This window comes from Aquila chrysaetos, chromosome 11, assembly GCF_900496995.4.
Source record: "Aquila chrysaetos chrysaetos chromosome 11, bAquChr1.4, whole genome shotgun sequence".
NCBI classification, from domain to species: Eukaryota; Metazoa; Chordata; class Aves; order Accipitriformes; family Accipitridae; genus Aquila; species Aquila chrysaetos.
Genome location: NC_044014.1, coordinates 29,134,972 through 29,152,759, shown reverse-complemented (window position 1 = coordinate 29,152,759; position 17,788 = coordinate 29,134,972). Strand labels below are relative to the sequence as shown.

Here is a 17,788-nt window from a genome sequence, read left to right as displayed (position 1 = left end):
AAACTTTAAAGTAAATCACTTACTACTTGTCTTCTTGTAATGCTAGTGATACAGTTAGTGATTAGAATAAACTTCTCAATAGAGCTTGCACTGTCCAGCTGGCTATAGTACATTGTGTGGACATGAAAAGTACAGTAGCAAGAATAGTGTGTGGGATATTGCCATGGGTAGCTCTGCAAAATTAATAACATAAAATATAATGCTGAGGAAGAGATGTCTTGGGCAATTCTGCTTGCAGAAAATTTCCTTACCCAGAGGAAGTTCTGCTAGACATCTCCAGCTGCAAAAACCCAATTCAAACTCTCCATCCCTGCAGCAGTGTCAGGAGTGATTTTTGTTCCCAAGATCCCATTTCTGGGGCTGTTCTCTGATGTGGTGGCATCAGATAGAGATGCCCCAAGCTGTGAGGCTGCCTTTGTATCTTTCCTGTTCAGGAGCTAAAATAAATTTAGTCTCAGTAAAAATAAAATTAAAACATCAGTTCAGAGCAGTGCTATTTGTCAGCCGTGATTTGATAAAAACATTGTAGAGCCAACACCATTAAACAGAGATTTGGAATTCGAGATCTATTTTTTTAAATAGGAAGCTGAAATTTCCACACTGACCTTTGCTATTTTGGCCAAGAACCAAATGTGGTATCTATAAGCTGTCAACACATGGCATGCAGGGCTCATCTTGTAACTTTGTAACCCACAAAAATGTCTGGTTTGTTGAATGTCTGTTGAAGTTCCCTGCAGGTTGCTCGCCTGCAAAAGCGGAAGCATGAAGCAGATCAGATTCTCAGCAATTTCCCCACCCCTAGGTTCTTGCTAGGTCAGGACACCATCTTGCTGAAACAGTTCATCACACAGTAGAAATTTTACTAAGCTGTGGCAAACCCATCATGTTTATATGCAGTACCCAAACTTACAGGACTATTGTAAATTTCTGCATCAAGTGACAAATAAAAATTGTAAGGGCAGGTGGCTTAGTATTCGCTAATTATTAAATGTCTTTCTTCACTGGATTTGTAATTTCGTTTTCTATTTCCTTATTTCTATACAGCCTTCCTTCCTCCAGAATTATTTGGTTCTCCTCATTCCCAATTTGAGTACCGAGATCCTCACTATTTAGATCCTTGAATGTACCTTCTTTCTGCATATCATTCATTTGGGGGAATGGTCTTGCGTCTGGCTGCTCTTTGATGTATGGTGCAGGTCTCTGCAGATTTCCCTGGAGAAGCAAGCAGCTCAGCACGTGAGAACACTTGGCTTTCAAAGTTTCAAACTTGCCTTTGGAGCCATCAGTTTTGAGTATTCTTCACCAGCAGCAATATCATATGGGAATAACAGAAGTGGGAACTATATCCAATTATTTTCATCACAGCATAGCAGGGTGACAGCTTCTAGACACTTGCAAAAGAATATATGGCTAAAGCAGTGGATAGAAATGCACAGCTAGCTCATTGATTCACTTTGATGTCAAACCAACTGAGTGCTCTTATCCCCAAACCAGGAGTTTACAAAGTATTTCAAACTTTTCATTGAGACAACTAGAGTCAGGATTAAAGACTTTTGAAGAACAAAACCTAGGAATAACCTTGTTTCAGAAAAACCTCAAACCAGGCGTTATGGAGCACCATTCCTAATAGGTGCTCATACAGTGAGTTTAATTAGAGCTCTTAGAAAGATATAAGGTGGAAGCTGTCCTGTGCAGGATCTTTTTCTTCTGAATTAGTAGTGATTTATCCCTTGCCTGTGTAACCTACTATGCATGCGTACCTCTGCAGAGTAAGAAGGCTGGAGCAGAGCTGAAGCTCTTCACCTATTTCTTTTCACTTGTCAGCCTGCCACAGAGACTATGCAGATGAACAATTGCTTCCTGTTTGGGTTAGTACCCCAAGTCAGCCCTCATTAGGGATAAAATCTTTGGATGTCCTGTGTCCACTCTCTATATTAAGAGCAAGGTAAAAGTATCAACTTCTTGTGAGAGAGGAGGGAATTGATATAGCGGGACACACTAGGAACAATGTCGTAGTAATAACACAGTTACGCAGGAATAGGAATAATACTGTAATTGTTATTACAGAGTCTCACCCTTCATTCATGGTAGAAATTAGACAGCATAAGCTTCAGCATGTATAATACTCTGAGTTAATGTCTATGTATAAAAATAAAGACCTAAATAAGCAGATCCCAGTGAGTTTCCAGTGGACATTAATGAGAGTCAGATATTCTTTAATTTATTTTTCTGTCCTGGGCCAGACAGCTGACAAACTAGGAACAAAGTGGAATTTTGTACCACCTTCCCCTCCCTCAAACTTTAAATGACTGCATATTAGTCTGGACCTAAGCTTATAAATCAAAAACTGTTCCTGTTTCTTATTAAAAAACAGACTTTGCAGAAATGCTGGGTCTGTACTTTGGAGTTTGCAAGACCAAGCATATAATCTTTACAGAAGCTGTAAGGAAGTGAGACAGTTCTGAAGCAGACCAGACCAAAAAACCCCAAACAACCTCCTTAACTCTGAGTTCCATTTGAAATTCAAAGTTCACAATTCACACAGGATCCCTCACTTGGGGTACTGACTATTAAGAACACATGTACCGAGTTTCTCCTCCGCTTTTGACAATTTGCTGACTGAGCTTCCTGTCACCTGAGCTAAAAGAGGTCTGAGCTTTAAAAGCATGAGATTCAGAAAGAAGATAACATCAAGATGCTATTCTTACCATTCCTAGTCAGCTGCTCTGCTTTACTAACATTGTAAAAGTTTGACTATAAAGTCAAACAACTTCTGTCTTCACCTTCACAGAGATTTAAGGGAACTTACCTTATACATTTGTAACGTATTGCTGTATGGGCCGTCCACCACTCAAGAGAAGTTTTTATTCAGCCACTAGGCCACTTTTCACCCAGCTTTCTGTTTGACTTCTGCAAAGAAGGCATTGCTTAGTGCAACTGGAAAACTAAGCACAGTGTAAAATCATGACATATTTACACTTTTATATTTGAGAGCAGCTACAATCTTGTCCCAATATGAGAAGAATTAGGGAGCTAGAGAGACAGAGGATTTCACAGGGTTTTTTTCTGCTCTAGCATACCCACATACAAAGAGAAATTACAGTGCTTCACAATAAAACCACAGTTTACACCTTAATATCTCCTCAGGTAATCAAACAAAAAATATGCTAATGCTTACATGGGTGTATGGTGCCATACTGTTCAGCGCTATATTGTTCTGTGCAAGAAGAGGTTAAATCTTGCCATCAAAAAGTAACAAAACAAAAATAAATGCCATTCATGCAAAGTTCAGAGCACAAAATCTAACTATTGGGGTAATGGGGTCTATAGACTTATGAGGAATTTCTGCCCTTCATTCATCTTGGAGGAAGAGGAACCTTCTTGCTCTTCCTTTGCTTTTCTTTCATCTGCTGTAAATGAAACTTGAATGGAATAGGGTTATTTTCCGTTCAGACTCCTTCAAACTCACTCAGGCCGTTCCTTGATGCTTAAGGGCTCACGAAACACCAGCTTTTCACTCTAGCTACCATAAAAGATGCAGAATGGCATCTTTTGCCAAAGTTGGATGAGTTGTTCACATTTGACAACTGATCGGTCAAGTAAAGACTTCCCAAGGGTTTTCTTCATGTTGCAACAAAAATTTGTGAAGCAAAGGCCTCTGCAAGCATGCAACAGCTGAGAATCACATACAGTTGAAGAATCAGAAGCTGTAATCACATTTTGCATCTCAATTTAAGTGCACATTGAGAAGCATTTTGTGAACATTGAACAGATAACAATCCAGATGAGAATGCCACATAGATTTAGTAGTACAGAGTAGAGTCTGTTCTCACTGAAAATTATTTAATATGCACAGCAAAGCTTGTGAAGCATGGCATAGTTACTGAGATTACCTACTGACATTATGAGATCAATGAAGTCCCTATGTTTTTTTTATGATTTTTCTTGTTTCAGCAGGATTTTGCCTTTCTGTTTCCTAATGTTAATGATTCTAGAAAAGATTCAAAATCATTAGTAGGGTCTTCAAGAGGTACATTTGCACAGCTGATCCAGAAGTACTTAATATGGGAAACAAGAGATGCTAACTAGGCAACTGAAAGCACAGCCAATAAGGAATAAAGCAGCCTGTAAGTGACCTCTGGTGGACAACAAGAACAGTGTTATATTTGTTCGCTTTATATTTCTCAGGAGATAATTTATCCATTTAACTAGTTTACATCCATTCAGTTGGGTATTATCTAGTATTATACAATAATCAAAGACATTTTCCACTTGAAACATAAGTATTTCATGCAAAAAAATTGAAAACTAATATAGGAATGGTAAAGTTTTGAATCATAAACTTTAAAAGCCTCTGTAACAAGAGGGATTCTTGACTGTTGCATACATACCATTAACACTATACCATTAACAAAGTGAAGATAAGGCAATCTTTCAGGCAGTATAAAACTCACAAGCAATTTCAAAGGGAACACAGTAGTCCTCTGAGGGCACATCAATTGCTCCAAAACCCACCAGCGTTTCGCAGGTCAGGTGAGGTGGTGGAAACTGTTGCTTCCAGCACACGCAGGCTGCTGATCACAGCCACTCTACTCAATCATAAGAACTTACATAGCTATGTACTACAATACAGAATATCACCAAGGACCTTATCCTATTCCCAACTAATTTTTTTGAAAGAGAAATGTAAGCTTGGGAATTCATTTTAATCTCATGGCTTGAAGAGGCTTCCAATGTTGTGTTCTGGGGCCCATGTTTGCAGAGTGCACATACAGCCTGAGAGACCACAAACTTTGTGCAGAACCATGTAGGACCGCAAACTCCCTTTTGGTAATTAGACTTGTTTTCCCTTCCTACTGTTTCCTAATTTCCACCTGGAGCTAAAACTCCAATAGCTTCTCACATGGGTCTAACAACAGACATGGGAGATGGTTTGCTGCACAGAAATAACGTACTGAAATTGTTCCCAAGGAAAACCAGTCTGTCTTGGCAACAGTTGTCTTGGCAACTAAGTCTCCTCACAGAGGATGATGGCCACTGATCCATGAGTCATTTTTCTCAGAGACCAGAGGGGCCGGGGAACAGAGCTGCAGAGCCCCCACCATTTGGCTTTCCCCCCTCCCTCGCATTGACAGGGAACTCCTACCAGCCAAAGACATTAACTGAAATTCTGCCTCTTGAACATAGATGCAGGACGTACTAATTACAAGGCATATTAATAGGCAGCATCCTTACAGACAGGATGGGGTTGGGCGGTTTTTTGGGGTTTTTTTAGATAGTCGTGTTAAGGACTAGCTTAACTCTCCACCAGGAGAGGAAAATTACACTGGAAAAATTGCAGCAGAATATAACTCAACACAGCTGTGAGTACTAAGCAGAGCACAGATAAAAATGGCAGAGCACATTTCTAAGTAGCTTTTTCAGAAGTCAGTGTGAAAGCTTTGAAGAGCTGTACGGTTTTTGATTTCATCTCTTACGTAGAGAGTGACACAGGTGCTCATGAGGGCTAGCACTGCTCCAGCAAGGCTGTGCTGCGCTAGTAACTGCACAGCCCCAGATCTGAGCCTAAATGAAGCCTACGGCTTGTAACGAGGAGCTCAAATGCTGGTCTTTTGCCATGGACAGTGTTCCCATGTTCAGCTCTCCCCGACTGCCTGTTATGACTTGATTGCTCTTTCTGCTAACGTGGCCTTACTGCAAGTTAATATCACTTTGGGACAAAGCAACACGCTATGTTAATTGCTGCTCCTTGCCCTGTACAGCATATGCCTAGCACTCATTGAGTGGAATGGATACAAACACAAAAGTAAAACCGCCTCCTTTTCAGCACCATTTGCACACACCCCCCCCCCCCCAGGTGTAAGAGCACAACATAGGAAGCCTCATTTCCCAGCCAAAGCCTGCTGTTCTCTGTTTCCCTTACACTCCCACCTCTGAGAGGCCGGAGCACAGTTTGCCTCCACGCCTCCTGGAAATGTCTGAAGTCTCAGCGAGGTGAGGTGAGCCTCGCCTGGTCACAGCCACGGGGCTCTCGCACCAGGACAGGGGCTGCAGGGATGGCAGCTCTTCTTCACGAGGAGGACGAGCAGCCCTCCGGCCACAGAGCTGGCAGCGCCCATCCAGCCCACAGACCTGCGCTGCCTTGAAATCCTGCTGCCAGGCAAAGCAACGAAACAGAAACCAGCCATTTCATTTTCATGGGCTTGATATCCCTGAGCTGTCTCTCTCAAAGGACATGTGTGACTGGAGACTCTGAACAACCGAATGATGAGCAAAGGGTTGAGTGGTGAGCAGAAACTTAAGTTACTGCAATTTGAGATGGATCAGTTAGAAGAAACAAGAGAAGTACCTGAGTCGGTCCCAGTTCAAAAAGGCCAGCATGAGGGTGAGCAGGACATCCAGGTTCAGAAACAGCAGCATTTCCAGCAGTTTCTTAGAAACTGATCTGAAAGAAACATTCCTGTTTCAGAAAACGTGACTTTGCGATAAAATTATTTCCTCCTGGTTATTTAACTTCTTTAGTCTGAATGATGCCAATCTATGCATACTACTATTTATTTAGTCATGAATATTTGAACACATGCATTGTCGTATAGGAGGAATGCAAAAGAGTTTATTAGATGATAGCACAACCATTGCATGAATTAATATTCACACAAGAAGAGGAGAAATGTTTTTCATCAGTTTACACTTCTCTTTCCATTACCTCCACAGTAAACTCAAACACAGTAAAAGTTTCAGGAGCCTATTAGGCAGGTGGACTCCCAGAGACTTTCAAGGAAAGGAAAAAAGCACCTCAAGCAATAAATCAAACATCCTGAAAATGGCATAGTAAATACTTGGAGATATGTAAAATCCCACTTCTAACCTAAATGAGTAAACAACTTGAAAAAATGAGGTCAGACATAAAAAGTAGAAACTGACTACAAATCAACTGCAAACACATTAAAGGCCTGTATTTGTTCAAATACATTATTCATAGGAAATAATTTGAGCTGTACTTTTACGCAATTTATGTTGCATAAACTTAAGCAAATACTTGTAACCAAGAGCTGATTTAAAGAATTAATGAGCAATTTTAAAATAAAATTCTATTACTAAATAAATTCCTCCCTGATTTGCAAAGCCATATACTTCCTTTAGCATATATTCCAATACTTCTCTTAACAGCTGAGCCCTGTAATGTTGGGATAGTGCCAAACACTTTAGGTCTGATCAAGTTCTTGCTAAACAGGACTGGTGTGAGGTAGCGGGGGAGAAACCATTGTTTTTGAAACATTCTTAAGGTATTTAAGGTTCAACAGCAACATGAGCCAATCGTATGTTTATGCTAAACAGCTACGTTTCTTCTCCAGGATCAATATTTCAGATTGTTTAGTAAACTAATGAAGAGGAGGAATGCACTTTTTCAGCTCTACTAAAGCACTTGCATTGTCCATTGCTGCACTCTTTTGGACATTAAATTTAGCAATGAACATCTCAGGCTAAGAAGTACTGCAATATAATGTGGTACATCTGCACTGTTTGAATTGATGTACCATACTGGCAGTGTTACTGCGCTTTTTAGTAACTATAAGCAATTGGGAAATTCAGATTCCACATGCCTTCTAGACAGCTGTCTCAAAAAATTTTTCTATATGCTCTGCCAGAACTATGTCATTTTCAGTAAAAAGAATCTTTCAACAAGAAGACAGTTAGTTGGGTGGGGTTTTTTCTTTTTCTTTTTTTTTTTTTTTAAATACCTGGGATCTCCTTTCCCTCAACTCCTCGTTCCCTTCTCTGCTGACAAAATATCTCCAATAAGGGCACAGAAAAGCATGCCCACACCCCCAACTTCTCTGAACTCAGTGCTAGCTATGGAAAAGCATGGAGAGTGGGCTTGATTTGCACTAACTTCACAGCACTAACTCCACACTCATCTGCACTAACTCTGAACTAAATGTGTATATTATGCTGAAGCAATATCGAAGGAACACAAGACTTATCTAATGACTACATAATACACATTTATGCATCCTGAATAAAAACCAATGTAATAAAACAGTAGCTAGCGTCACTCTCAGTTTTGTGTGACCTTTTGCACTGAATTTAAATTGCCTGATCTTTATAGAATTTAAGGTAGACTTCAAATATGTGTATTTCTATGCCAAATCCATTTCCATGTCATTCCAGTAATCAATCCCTCACTATTTTCTGGTGATTCTGATTTTTGGGATTTTCTTTTGTCAATTATTCTATAATTTCTTATATTATATAGAAGCCTTAGTAAACCAGATGTTTTTGAACTGCTGGAGATAATGGGGAATATCTACAAATGAACACCTCCTCCAATTATTACCCCCCAAAATTATCACCCAGAGGAAAGAACTAGTCTGGCTTCAACAGTTAGCTGACTTTTAAAATCTGAATTTAATTAAAGTACATATGCTGCTTGACCAACAGTTGAGGCACTGTAAAGCTTTCCGTTGACTTTTTGGACTGTGGATTAAGCACATATCAGGGATAATGTTGAACTAAACAAAAAAAATCAAACATCTAATATTTGCAAAGAAATTAAATACTTACAATAACTACTTTTACAGTAGCTCCTATCACCTACTTTCCACTAATATTTTACAAGTTCTCTTGTATTCACTTTGTCACACATAAACATGAATGGTACAAATAACTTCCTTAATAGGAAGTTTTCACTTACTCATCTTCTTTACTTCAAAACCACTTTTAAGGTCACAGGGCAGATGCTGTTTTGCAGATTGAACCTGCTTAGAGAAACACTCCGAGCTTTACTTGCTTCTTTGAGACACATCCATAGGCTGTTACATAGTAGATGGACAGTAATACAGAACAAGCTGTTTCTCCCCAGTGTCTCCTCTGGACCTGACTCTTTTGAATACAAGGACAACAGAGATGAAGTTTTGCCTTTTGTAAACATCATGCACAATTTCCCCACATTATGGACAAAAACCAAAATGGACCCTCTTTTTTTAATTTTTTGTTTTGTTTTGTTTTAAACCCCCTCCCCACAGTTTGGCTAATTTATGGCACCAACCAAACAAGTAGCTGTTGTCATTAATCTTTAATAGCGTTGCTACTCATTAGAAATCAAAGCTGTTGCATTTGTAGAGTATCTTTCCACAAAATGTGTCTCGGTATTTGAAAAATAATAGGGAATGAATCCTAACTGCTCTTAAAAGGTAGCTGCCAAAAATCTGGATGTAATCAAGATTTTCCAGACCCAGGATTTTGAAACGATAGATCTTTCCAAAGAGACTGAGCCAAAAATATCTTGATATGTTGACAGAAATGCAAAAATGGGTTTGTTAATGTGTTCTGACAGCACCCCTTAGCTCTCAAATACCTCTCAGTCATGTCCCATCCAACAGGAGGGTTGCAGCTCCAGTGCAATACGAATGACTGTTACTCTCATTCAGTCACTTCTCTCATATAGTCTGAATAATTTTTATGTGACCAGTAGTTTGAATATAAACTATAATGCAAAGTTAGCTATATAATAGAACAGGATCTTCTGGCACAGACTATTTTCTGTTAGTAATTTCTCCAGTAGATGGTCAACGTCTACACCATTAAGTCTCTGGAGCTTCTTTTCGCTACAGCCCAAAGACATTTGTCATCTTTTTGAAAAGTCTGGTACCCCAAAGTTTTCATTGACCTCAATGCGAGCTGTGGGTTTCCAGAATTTTTGAAAACTTACCCACTTTTCTAAGAAGCCTAATTTTAACATGTTGGTTTAAATAGCATATCTATATACAGACATAATTCTGAAAAATATAGAATAGTTCTCCAACAGCTTTCATACATATGAGAGAAGCCCTAAAAACCAACCATCATTTTCTCCCAATGTTTTCTAACCTGTTTCTAGATAAACATAGGATACATCACAGCTCTTCACATATAACTGTGAATTGACTAGTAAATGATAGAAAGGTCATGGGAGGATTTATTGTCATTAATATTACCTTGCAGTGAGAAGGAATGTTCATTTCCTTTCAGTAAGTCACTACCCAGCAGATGATTTCTGTTTGCTTAAAAGTGATAAGAAGAGCAGAATACAAGAAAATTAATTTTCACTGATGACAAAACGAATGAAGGAAGAAAGTCATATAGCTGATGAACTTCAATGTGGAATCCAAGCAGGAATGCTAAAATAGTGAATTTGTTACTGTGATAGAGTACAACCATAATGGGGACATCATTTATGCAATATAGTCCAAAATGTTACTTAAATTTGATACACGGACAACATATAAAGCAACATACACATTTTTACCAAGTGACAAATAACTCAGGGACACGTTGATTAGAGTCAGAAATTACTAACAGGATCCATCTTTTCACTTACGCATTTGTTCATTGTTCTCTTTTTACCACTCTATTTGTTTTTATTGATTTCCAGTTTGAGTTGTAGGATTTTATTACTTACATGCCTAAGCAATTCTCCTGCCTGTATATCATCTATTTCAGGTAATGGTTATGCCGAGCTGCTATTTATTCTATCGCACTGCTCTCTGCTGTCTTCCTTAGAGAAGCAAGCTGCCCAGCGGCTTGGCAATGAAGAGCTTTTGAAGTCTCAAGTCACCTTCAAAAATATCAGTTTTGAATATTTTTCCACCAGCAATCATGCCTTTTGGGAACAGGAGAATGAGGAGGACCCAGAAGCACAATAGATCTAAATTACTTTCAGCACAGCATAGCAGAGTGGCAGCTTCTAGGATCCTGCTGAGCAAGGCCACGTTATTTCCCTGAGTGACCCGCATGTGAGAGCACTGCATAGAAATGCATAGCTAATTTGCCAGTGTACTTTGATGTCAGTTCAGCTGAGTACTGCTCTTCCAAACGAAAAGTTTAAATGGGTTTCCAGCTCTGTAGTTCTCTGAAAAATCTAGGGGGTTCAGGATCAAAGGGGTCCTGGAGCAAGAAACCCTTTGAGATGGCCTTTACTTCACACTGGTGTTACTATGATCCTGGAGAATTACTTCAGTCAGATCTCCGAGGAACCTGCAGTAAACTCTGGGAAATGTTTTTTTCTTAGAGGAATATTGTATTTCTTGTACACACTAATTTGCCATTATTTATGGCATCAGTGTATCACTACCAGCCATGCAACAGCTTGGCTGTATCTCTCAGCTGAGGACAAAACAAAACCTGCAACCCCACAGGTACCCAAATTACTTGCAAACCCAATCTCAATCTGAGTCACCTTTCAAAACGTATCTGTATGAGGGAAACGACTAAGAAGCTGCTGTACCTACGCTACACCAGCTTCTCCTATCTAAACAAGGACCTTATCTCACCCTGAGAAGAGGAAGTGGACCTTTTTTCCCTACTTTTATAACATGTTTGTTTACCTTACAAGGCTTCTGTCTATAATGGTAGCCTACTCTTTTTCTGTGTCTTTTGTTTCCTTTAAGGAAAGGCTGGACTTAGCCTATGCTAATGTCTTTGAACATTGTCCTTTTTGGTCCACACAGTCCATTTTTTCCAAGACCCTCAACACTTCATGATCCAATGGGTTGAATCAGAGAAGATGAAGAGAATGAGTCAAAGAGAAACAGTGCAATCATTACTTTAGTCTCATAGCTTTGTAAACATTTGCAGATTGCTCTTAAAACCACTAGACACAAGCTGTAACAATGAAAAGGAAACCCTAACCTTCTACTACAAAAGCAAAGTACAAGATTTGATCCTTATGGACCTTAACTGGAATTCCAGAACTGAATATATTTCAAAAAGTTCAGATGTTTGCATTTATATCCTTCTTGAATAAATTCCTGTAATTGCCTGAGTAATGGCTTTTTAAGCCTTCCTTTTGGCCTTAGTAAAATTATTTAAGTGGAAAAGAGGCATTGCTTTTTGTGGAAGTTTGCCCAGTTGGGCTTTGTAAAGTTACCTGATGGAAGGACGTACAATAGTGAAAAGACTTCAGTGCTACACGGTAGATTTCTTCTTTCATTGTAGGATAATGTACACAGTAGGCAATTTTCCACATACACTAAACAACTGCACTGACCTAGATATACTGGAAATATATAAATTATCATTTCAGGAGAAAATTCAGTCTCTCTTCTGAAATTAAAATCAACACTAACCCCTATTACTGCATTTATTAAGAGGGGTTTCTGTGGAAATAGCAATTGCTACATCTTATTGTGTGGAATCACAAGTTTTACTACCTTAATTTCAGAATATATTGAATTTACTGGAAAATGTGAAGTGATGATATTCTATTTGTGGCAGTGCCATGATGATGAATTAACATTACCGCAAGGTAAAGTAATTATGGTGAGTTAATACTGGCTTTATTAGAAGCATGTCTTGACTTTAGCCTCTATTAGTAACTAAGCTGGGAGGCTCCTCTGGCTGCAAAAATGGCTGCTGTTTCATCTGGGCCTGCCTATCTTTCTTTAGTATCCTCTTCACCACCTCTGCTGCTTTCAGGAATACTGCTAGGAACAAAAGTGCAAAAATATATTTCCTTTCTCCTTATATTTGCATAGAATGGCATTAGATGCTCTTGTCAATGACATTTCTAAAGAGGAAAACGTGGAAAACAAGAGAAAAATATATTACCCAAATATCTGTCCTGAGAGGACAATGGCAAGATAAGAATTGTGTGCAAGTATGGCATATTTGAGAGACATTTCTGCTATCCTCTCCCGGCTGCTTACTGGAAAACCACAAGTACCAATGCAAAGCCATAGAGAAACTCTAGATATCTGGTAGTGAAGTAAAATAGAAAATAACTGGAGAAGACCCTGATAATATTCAGAGCCGATAATAAAAAGTTTTGCAAGAACTGAGGTAGAGTATATAATTACGGAAGGCTTTTTTGGGGAGGACTAATGAAGTGACTGATTTGGTAGGTGGGGGCGGCGAACCTGCCTCCTCTTCTGCCACTGAAGCTAGGGTGCTGATGCACAAGGCTACTTGTCTGTGACCAGATATCGTGGCTCCCTTATCTTCCATGTTGTCCTCTTCAGCTGCCTGCTAGTACAGATGAGCAAACAAGCCACCACCTGTGTCAAAAAGCTAAGGAAGGGGTGGAAAGTCTTGCTTGCTTGAATCAGAGAGGTTTAAAGTTTTCTGTCTAACTAGCTTCAGTGAAGATGGAAAGCAAAGCATACTGCCTTAAGGTTTGCTCTAAAAGTGCTATTCTTCTATCCTTCCTTCAGGCAGAGATATGGATTATGTGACATTTTCACAACCTTCAGCAGCCCTCTCTTCTACACAGTTTTTTTTTCAGTGGTTTAATGCCTTAATAGTATTTTCTTGCAAGCAGCTTCATTTTATGAGCACTCAATCTCTTATGACACATACATTTGCATTAGAGGTATATTTTTTTTTTTTCTTAACTTGGTAGTGGGACATTTTCAGACCTCTGTAGTTAAAGTTAAATTTCTTTCCTTTAGCCCTCTAGAAACATCAGATTTCTGCAGAATTTCGTAGGAGTCAAAATGATGCTTCCAACAGGTGCACATTTGTTTTCCTTTGCTTTATTAAACAGTCCTTATCTTGCCCCATGAGCCTTTTGTTGTATTTTCTCTCCCTGTCCAGTTAAGGAGGGGCAGCTCTGGTGGGCACCTGGCATCCAGTCAGGGTCAACCCACCACAACCAGAAACAGATCTAATTCACTACCAGACCAGGGCACGTTTAAATATGGTAACCTAGAATTGAAAGATCCGTAGAACAATACTTATGGAATCTTCCACTCGCATCTTGCATGGTGTTCTCATGTTGACCTAGCCTTTCACCACATAATCACAGGGAATCAGAAGATTTTATAAACCTTCACATCAGCTATGCTCACAAACCTTCTATCCATACTCGGCAGGCTGAGGAGGACTATACTAAACATCATTTTAATGAAGAATAGTTGACCATAGTTACCAATGAGACAAATCGGAGATGGGCATTTGTGTGTACCTGGATTCCTTTTTACCCCCATTTCCCTTCTATTTCTGCTGTCTTTGCCTGGCTTTCCATTCTGAGCAGGGCCACAGACTGGTGTGGGTTTGCAGTGGGGGAGCTGCCACCAGGAGCACTAGTTCCTGGGACTGATGTGCCCAGCATTGCATGCAGCAGCATTGCTCAGTCTGGTCTGGAAGAGTTAATGACAGTTACTGTCAGCTGTTGACTCTCTTTAGCTGCTAATGCTCCATAAGGTAACTAAATTAAATCAAGATAGATTGATTACCACTTTTCATTCTGACTTGCTGCTTTTTAATACACAGCATGAGTGCTCCTGGACAGCTCTTAAATAACCCCTTTAAAAAAGAAGCCCTTAAAAAAAAAGTTAATTGTAAAAATCACCTAAAATTTGGAAATCCATAGCGGTAAACTAAGGTTTCATCACATTACACTGTAAGAGCCTTGGCATGTAAGTACTCCCAGATGCATTTTCTCTTGCTCATAGTTAAGGGTCTATGATGTCCCCTAAAATAAGAGGACTTCAGAAATGGGGCAGGTGTCCAACAGGCTTGGAAGCCTTTATTCTTTGAATGTAAGGTGATGAGTTTGGCGAGGGCTTTAACTGATAATTATGGGGGTATTTCTCCTAAGCCATTAAAGCTTCTCCTTGAAAGCAAAATTCAGGCCTTATAATCCTGTCTCTTGAAATTCCTTTTTGCTGGTTTACTACTCGTTAGCTATAGCTAATGCCCAATTGCATCTGAGCTCACAGTTGCTCTGGATTCACTGAGTTTGTTCAAACAGAACTGCACAAAAATCCAATTTACTTAGCTTAGGGTTTTGTAATCAGCAGGCAAAAAACATACAGACCGGATCTATCAAATGTACATTTATCTTCCCGACCGTGAAAAGAGGTAGCTACGCACAGATAAGCTGCTTTGTGTGAATGACACCAAAGTAAGTCAAGTCCAGAACTGTAAACTCTCAATAATAAGAAGATGCACATCAACATATCTTCTGTAAAACAGGAGGCCAGAAATATGAATTACTTCAGACACACTTAATGGGTGCCACATGTTATGTTAAATTCAGCATTATGACACTAGATATGTCATCAGAATGTCATCTACATAAATACAGACTCTGAATTATGAAAAAAAAAAACCACCAAAACACCTTCTCTGAACACACTTCATTGGAAAAAGACCAAATGAAAGCTAGAGGCAGAGAGAGCACGCAGTTATTTACTCTGTAACTTTTGTTGCTTTGCAGAAGTAATTTTGGAGATCAACCTTCCATTAGCCTGTTAAGCAATTAGTAGAATGATTTCAAATTTCTCCCCTATGCCACTTTACTTTAGGCACATTTAAGTAATTAATCTAAACAAGTAATCTAAAAATTTTTTTCATGGTAAGCAATTACATTGTACAAACAAAGGAATCGCAGCTGATAGCTAATTAACTGATATGCCTACTTCATGGCATAATAGAGACCAAATGTATATTATAATCAGGCTTCCAGAGTATTTGATAATACCAGAAACAATGTCTGTGTAAGTTACTGCAAGCTATTGCTTAAGCCCACCCAAATTCTACATTTAGGACTGATCAAAAGTCTAATAAAAGCAAGGAAAATATTTCCATGGACTGTAACAACGCTGAATCATGCCTCTCTCAGAGTCAATTTGCATGATGCTGAACTTAGCAGTAAATCCAAAATCTGAAATACAAACAGAAAAGATTTTTCTTCTGCAATATATTCACCTCAGTTCATATTCTTCAGACCACATCTGGAATTCCCAGTGTTTTTTCCCCACTCCCAGCTGTCATTTTATCACCTATTATATAAAATGGATAGCTAATTATGGGCTGCTGTGGAGGACGTTCCACAGAGATGCCCGTATCTACAGCAGAGAAGTGACAGAACTGATGATGTTTCTTTTCCGTTTCACACATGATTTTTCCGCTGTAATCAAAATGTCAGGTTTTATGATTTCACTGATTTATAGCCCAGTACTCAAAAAACTATCAGAGCTGAATAAACAAAATATTATTAGAACTTCATAAGGCTGTCTACCACAGATAGTCATTACAGGACTTGTGCAGTGTCTTCTAGCCGAGTATTTCCACATACTTCTAAATGCCAACGATTTATTCCTTGATCCCCGATTAGCAAAAGCAGGACATGCTAAGTTACTAACTCAGTTTCAGTAATAATGTGGCCCAAGATCAAGGTTTCGAAAAGTGACAGAGAAGCTGATTTTCCTTAAAACAGTTTAAAAGGAATAAAAGTCTTGGCGCTATAGGAAGCCAGAGCCACTCACGTACCGAAAGGTCAGGTCTTCTCATACTACGTGTCAGAGGAGAATATTGATCCCAAATCATTCCCTGTGACTTCAGGGGAGCTAGTGCTTTAAAGGTTGCCCTCATATATCTGGTTATGGAGACTCTAAATACAATACCATCTTCCTTCTAAAATCTGGCTTAAATGACAAGCCTAAATTTATTTTTAACATGTTTGTTAGATTTAGGTGTAGATCAGATCTTAAACTCTTCCTATTCCTTCCTTATGTTACTCTCATATCTGATTTAGACTTAAAAGTGTTTTCTTTTCAGGGATAGTATTTTCAATGAAACCTGGAGACTCTCTAATCCTGCTTTTAAATGTTGAAAGACACTTTGCAAGAGTAGGTTAGTGTTCTAACAAAAACGGAGTATGCTCTGAATTTCTTACCTATGTTATGCCATTTGTGAATTCACTGACATTAAAGAAACACTGAGGAGACTCTAGTCTAAAGAAATGCACTTTGGCATCTAAGCAGCTACACCACCACCGTGACGACAAGGTTGAAGTCTAGAGCTTACCTTAGTTTGTAGCAGGTTGGCAGGCACTAAAACTCTGGCAGCCAGCTTTACGTTAATCAGAAATGGTTCTCAAATAAAAGTCTGCAAAAAATTTCCAGACACAAAAAAGAATGTTCATGATGATGAGAAAAGAAATCTGCCAGCTATGTATTTTAATTTGTACATATTATGCCTGCAAGATCTACACCAATGTGGCCCTTCTAACCCTTCTCATGGTCCGATTCAAAACTGTCCTTTTTTCACTAGTGTTTCATGGGCTTATGGTGCAATTAAGTTTAACTGATCTGATTTTGACAACACAGAATCTCTCTTCTTCCAGATTCTTCTTTTTTTTGCATATCAAAAGAAAACAAACAAAAAAAGGAGCACTACTGTTGCAGCTAATCTAAATACTCCAAATAGCAGCAACTTTTTTTGGTTTTATAATTTGCTCAGCAACATTTCCTTCTGATTGTCACTGCCTTTCCTGCCTAAATGCCACACTGAGGGAGGTGCTTCTGAAGCATTATCTTATCAAATCCCGTTGCAGCTGCAACCAGCTCTTCACTTGAGGGTGTCATACAGCTAACAGGACCAGGAACACTGGTCACACTCTTACTCACTGGTCTGGCAACAGGTCAGCCTCAGGCCTCTTTCCCATGTATTCATCACATGCTTGGAGATACTACCTCTAACCCAACGCCTGCCCTCACCCTCTCCAAGCGTATCTTCAGCCACAGCCAGGCTCCCTGGGCTGAGCAGGGCTCTGCTGGAGTCCCACCTCGGGAGCCCTCGTTCCCCTAAGCCACCTCTTGCTCTATGCTGCAGGTATACTGGCCTGCAACATACCTAGTTTCTCTCTGGATTTTGAACATTGCTTTTGCTTTTTTTCTAAGAGTTTAACATGTATCACAGTTTAAGGAGATCCAAATCTTTCATTCTTGAGCAACAATTTAAAACAGGTGTCCTGGTTTCAGCTGGGATAGAGTTAATTGTCTTCCAAGTAGCTGGTACAGTG

General features: G+C 39.3%; 1 long non-coding RNA gene across 1 annotated transcript; it reads right to left on the bottom strand.

Annotated features, from left to right (window-relative positions):
• Positions 1 to 549: 549 nt before the first annotated feature.
• On the bottom strand, positions 550 to 17,065 carry LOC115348550. The gene is made up of 6 exons (XR_003925845.2): positions 16,792 to 17,065; positions 9,978 to 10,043; positions 8,696 to 8,883; positions 6,350 to 6,445; positions 2,810 to 2,910; positions 550 to 746 (listed from the first exon to the last, which is right to left on the bottom strand). It is a non-coding gene; the product is annotated as an uncharacterized LOC115348550 (long non-coding RNA).
• Positions 17,066 to 17,788: the final 723 nt, after the last annotated feature.